Source organism: Orycteropus afer, unplaced genomic scaffold (genome assembly GCF_000298275.1).
Source record: "Orycteropus afer afer isolate SDZICR_OR568_19922 unplaced genomic scaffold, OryAfe1.0 scaffold00801, whole genome shotgun sequence".
Classification (NCBI taxonomy): Eukaryota; Metazoa; Chordata; class Mammalia; order Tubulidentata; family Orycteropodidae; genus Orycteropus; species Orycteropus afer.
Genome location: NW_006922388.1, coordinates 30,788 through 36,951, shown reverse-complemented (window position 1 = coordinate 36,951; position 6,164 = coordinate 30,788).

Here is a 6,164-nt window from a genome sequence, read left to right as displayed (position 1 = left end):
TAAAATTATGCACCAACCACCAAAGCCAAAGATGAGGAAATTGTAGATTTTTACCAACTTCTGCACTCTCATATTGACTGAATATCAAGATGTGTTAATTATGACTGGTGATTGGAATGTAAAAGTTGGAAACAAAGAAGGATCACCCATCATTGGAAAATATGGAGTTGGTCATAGAAATGTTGCTGGAAATCACATGATAGAATTTTATAAGACCAACAACTTATTCATTGCAACAACATGTGTTCTTTTTTCAACAACACAAACAGCAGCTATTCACTTGGACTTTGCCAGACGGAGTACACAGGAATCAAATTGCCTACATCTGTGCAAGAGGCGATGGAGAGCTCAATATCTTCACCCAAAACAAGTCCAGGAGCTGACTGTGGAACTGACCATCAACTGCTCATATGCAAGTTCAAGTTGAAGGTGAAGACAATTAAAACAAGTCTATGAGAGCAAAAATATGACCTTGATTATATCCCACCTGAATTTAGAGACAATCTGAAGAATAGATTGGATGCATTGAGCACCAATTACCAAAACCAGAGGAACTGTGGGATGACATCAACAACATCATCCAGCAAGAAAGGAAGAGGTCATTAAAAAGACAGGAATGGAAGAAAATACTTAAATGGATGTCAGAAGAGATTTGGAAACTTGCCTTGAATGGAGAGTAGCTAAAGAGGATGGAAGAATCTACAGGATGAAGGAGTTGAACAGAAGATTTCAAAGAGCAGCTTGAGAAGACAAAGTCAATTATTAGAATGAAATGTGCCAAGAGTTGGAATTAGAAAACCAAAGGGTAAGAACACAGGCATTTCTCAAGCTGAAAGAACTGAGGAAAAAAATAAGCCTCGAATTGCAATATTGAAGATTCTATGGTCAATATGTTTAATGATGCAGGAAATATCAAAAAAAGATGATGGAATACACAGAGTCAGTGTACCAAAAATAATTGATAGATGATCATCCATTTCAGGTGGTGTCACATGATCAAGAACCAATGGTAATGAAGGAAGAATTTGAAGCTGCACTGAAGGAATTGGTGAAAAGCAAGTCTCCAGGAATTGATGGAATATCCATTGAGATGTTTCAACAAATGGATGCCCCACTAGCAGTACTCACTCACCTACATCAAGAAATTTGGAAGACAGCGACCTGGCCAATTGACTGGAAAAGATCCATATTTGTACCCATTCCAAAGAAATATGATCCCACAGAAAGTGGAAATTATAATTAGTATCACATGTAAAAATCTTTCTGAAGAAAATTCAAAAATGGTTGCAGCAGTATATGGACAAAGAACTTCCAGAAATGCAAGCTGGATTCAGAAGGGGACATGGTGCAAGGGATATCATAGCTAAGGTCAGATGGATTTTGGCTCAAAGTAAAGAACACCACAAACATGTTTAATTGTGTTTTATTGACTATGCATAGGCATTCAACTGTATGCATCATAACAAATTGTGGAAAGCATTGAAAACAATGGGAATTCCAGAACACAGTTCAATTAAGAACTCATGAAGAACCTGTGCATAGACCAGGAAACTCACATTTGAACAGAAAAAAGGGATAATGCATGGTTTAAAATCAGGAAGGGAATGTGTCAGGATTGTACCCTTTAACCATACTTATTCAATCTGTATGCTGAGCAAATAACCTGAGAAGCTGGACTATATGGAGAATAAAGTGGCGTCAGGATTGGGGGATGGATGCAGATGATACAACTTTGCTTGCTGAAAGTGAGGATGACTTGGAGCCCTTCCTGATGAAAATTAAAGACTACAGTATGCAATATGGATTACACCTCAATATAAAGAAAACAAAAGTCCTTACAATTGGACCAACAGTTAGTATCACAATAGATGGAGAAAAGATTAAGGTTGTCAAAGACTTCATGTTGCTTAGGTCTACAATCAACACCAATGGAAGCAGCAGTCAAGATATCAAAAGATGTATTGTGTTGGGAAAATCTCTATCAAGTGCTAAAGAGCAAAGATGTCTCCTTGCAAAGATGCTCCGACACAAGCCATGGTATTTTCAATCATCTCATATGTATGTGAGAGCTGGACAATGAATAAGGAAGACTGAAGAGTTAGTGATTTTGAGTTGTGATGTTGTGAAGAATGCTGAAAGCACCGTGGACCACTAAAAGAACTAACACATCTCTCCTGAAAGACGTACAGTGAGAATGTTCCTTGGAAGTGAGAATAGCCAGGCTTCTTCTCACCTACTTTGGTCATGTCAGGAGGGACCATTCTCTGGAGAAGGATGTCATGCTTGGTAAAGTGGAGGGTCAACAGAAAAGGGGAAAGCCCTCAACGAGATGGATTGACACAGTGGCTGCAGTGATGGGCTCGGGTACAGTAGGGATTGTGAGGTTAGCACAGGACCAGGAAGTGTTTCATTCTGCTGTACATAGGGTTGTTATGAGTTGGAGGTGACTCGAGGGCACCTAACAACAACAACAACAACAGCTAACAACGTTGACTGCTCTGAAAAGCAGTCAACCTCACAATACTGAGGTTCCAGATAGAGTGCAGGAAATTGTGGAACAAAACTCAAAATTATAAAAAAAATCAAGTCTTACTAGTCTAAGACTATGGTCCTTGAACATCCTTCAACCTAGGAATTGAACTTGGGCCCCGTCACTCAACTTTTGGCCAAACGACAAACAGGCCTATAAAACAAACAGTAATATCAAGATGTTATAAACTCTTTAGAATAATCAAGCATATGTGATCAAAGGACAGCATTTTCTCAGGGATAGAAGTAGGAAGATGGGAAAAGATAGGAAGGATTGATGAAGGGAAGGGGTGGACACAGGCAAGAAATGGAATACAGTTACTATGTGAGGTTTTCAGTAAATGTCACAAAACAGAATGTGTATGGATTGGTGAATGGAAAACCAAGTTGCTCTATAAACTTTCACTCAATTCAAAATTAAAAAACAAAAACTTGAAAGAACTTAAAAAATAATAAAAATAACTATTGAAAACTCAATGGATCACAGTTTTCCTCTGATACACATGGATTGCCATGAGTTGGAATAAATTTAAGTACACCTGTTTTTTGATACTGGCTTAATTGCAATCTTGGTTACAAAAGTATTTTTGCAATTTGTTCTGTTACTAAAACTGGATGTTGTTGTCGGGTATCATCCGCTTGATTCCAGTTCATAGCATTCCCATGTGACAGAGTAGAACTCCACCATAGGGTTTCCTTATCTCTTATCTTTACAGAAGCAGATCCAGGATCAGCTAGATGCTTTTAAACAGCCAAATTTTCAGTTACCAGCGGAAGCTCTAATTGTTGGACCACTAGGGTTCCTTATAAACATTTTTAAAGTGACAATAGAAGATTTATAAATAAAGCAGCAGTTTGGATATTGAAAAATGAAGGTAATAATAAAGTGATTTTTTATTTCTCAGGCGATTGCGTTTGCAGGATTGTGTGGAAGGTGTGTATAAAAGAAATTTATACAATGAGATGACTCTACATAATGTGTTATGTTCTCTTATGTTGATGCCAGATTAGTATCACTTTTTCTCAGCAGTTAAATACATTGCTTACATGTTACATATCCAACTTAGATAAAATTTATTTAAAATGGCAACCATTTTCTTTAAATAATGTGTTTTATTTTAAAAAGTATTATGAAATTATATTTTATAGAATTAGTTTTTCTGTTTAGTTTGTATTACTAAAAATTATTGTAATTTTAGCATTTTCTTCTTTGGGATTTTTTCATAAAATACAGTCCCTTGTATTAATTACAATGTGCTTGCACCTAACTGGCATAGTTTCCATGGAAATAAATTAAATCTGATGATGTAGCCACCTTTAATTGAGAGTAGTAATTTCCCTTAATAGGGAAACTTGCAGATAATTAGGAGATTGAAACAGGGCTTATGGGTCTCATGCAGCTCAAAGGTTGTTGATTCTTTTTACGTCTAAGACTTTTGTCACCAATTATCTACTAATCACAGAGGTTGAAACAATCAAAACAAGACATTTAAAATTGCTTACTAAACTAAACTTATTTTTAAAATTAGGTTTAACCTGTTAGAATCTGCTATAAAGTGCTACTTCAGCCTTCTCTCACATTTTTCACTTTAAATAGCTGTCCTACCTATTTGAAATAGACTGGAGACTTGGGAGTTAGTTCTTGTCTCAAGAAACTACAAAAAAATCTCTGGTTCTAAAGCAAAGCACGGTGATGCTATTCTCTCATATACAACACATGGAACATTTTTTTAAAAAATAATTTTAATCCTCTAGTTGTCTATTGAGACATCAATATGTTGCTTTATAATAACTGAGATTTTCCTCTATATTTTCATTGTTATTGACTTATAGATAAGACTTCTTCTTTTTCTTCATTGAAATTACTCTATTGACATGTAACATATAACCAAAAAAGATCATAAGGAGGTCCCAGAGGAAAAAGACCCTCCTGTTAATTTTTATGGGCAATTATGTGTATAGTTTTTTAAAAAATTATAAATTTGTATCAGTTGTGAATAGCAACTAGTTAAAGAAAGATAGATCAGGAAATTATGTTACAGTGATAACTAGAAAGTTGTATATTTGTACATGTTACAACTTATTTTTTAGTAATATACTAACAAGTATTATATTTACAGTGCAATTCTACAATTAAATATTTCAAAAATAAAATACTAGAGTTAATATTGTTATAAAGGAACATATAGACTAAACATCAATATGTAAGATATTGAGTAAATAGCAAATGGTGGTACAGACACCTTGAAACACTACAAGATTTACACTTGTGAACTTTGCACAAACAATGTTTGCCCTCAGCGTTCCTCTCATCCATCCTGCTGTATTCAAATTATGTAAGCAATGAGTATTAAACCATGACCACAGTCTGTTCCCATACGTTCTGTCAGATGACTTGTGCTACCCTAATTTCCTAATATTATTTTTAAAGAGTTTTATCTGAGAAAAATTCTAAACAAACAAACTCTCTGAACTTCTGATTGACCTTTCTAAATATGCTTAATGACACTATTAAGCTCTTTCTTCCTAGAACACTCATTAGATCATTATATGCCAGTCATCATGTTGCTATTTTAATGGATTTGAACTAACATTATGTTGCTGTTGTTTTTGTCCCTTCACAAAGTAATTTTCAGCCCAGTGAATAAGAAATCAGGACTTGAAATCAAATGCAGACTGATGTACTAGTTTTCTATTTTAGCCACTTCATTTACTATCTCAGACCTTCCCTTTTCTTTTCTATAAAAAAAAAAAAAATGTGTAGTACTTTTAAAAATTTATTCAAAATATGTATATTGTATCCCTACTCTGTATCAGTAAGTCTATTTCGTACTTGGTATGTAATGCTAACTAAACCAGATATAAAATTTTACTTTTTGGTGATTATCTCATAGAAAGAGAGGTAGACATAAATTAGACAAATAGATGATAGATTAGATAATATAACAATTAGATAAATATGTCTTCTATGTGTGTCCTCCACAAATATTCTGCTGTGAAACCAAAAGCTATGTTTTCTTATTCTCTTGAAATTCTATTTAATGTTTCTTTTAGGTTTTACCTTATAACAAGGGCAGGGAAGTTGTTATAATGTATTATTTGGCTCTTTCTACATTTCTCAGTGTTTTAAAACAACATGAGATTCAACTGTGGTGAAGCAAAAGGCAATTCATGGCTCCTTGCCCACGGAAAGTGGTATGTTCGGGATATGATAAGCTGCTGTTAATGCAAAACCTAAGACTGAGTTATCTTTTCCATACCATTTAAAACTGAACTATGAAGACATCCTCCTGGAGATAAAACTACCTTTGTAAATCTCTTCAAGCTACAAGCTAGTGGGGTATGGGAAATACTACTTTTGGAATATCATCTTCTCTTATAACAAGAAAAAAATATTACTATTTCCTATGTCAATTTTCCTGTCCTGAGAGGTACTTACCTGTCTCCCCCCTCTATTTGCATAAATTGTAAAGAAATTAGATTTCAAGAAAATAATATATAACACTTTATTTTATGTAATGATATTTGTATCTTCTCCACAATTCACAACTCACATGATCCATATAATAATCTCCATTTCAGTGTTTCAAGGAAATACATATCTCTTGTTGAATTTCCTAAAATAGAAGAATTTA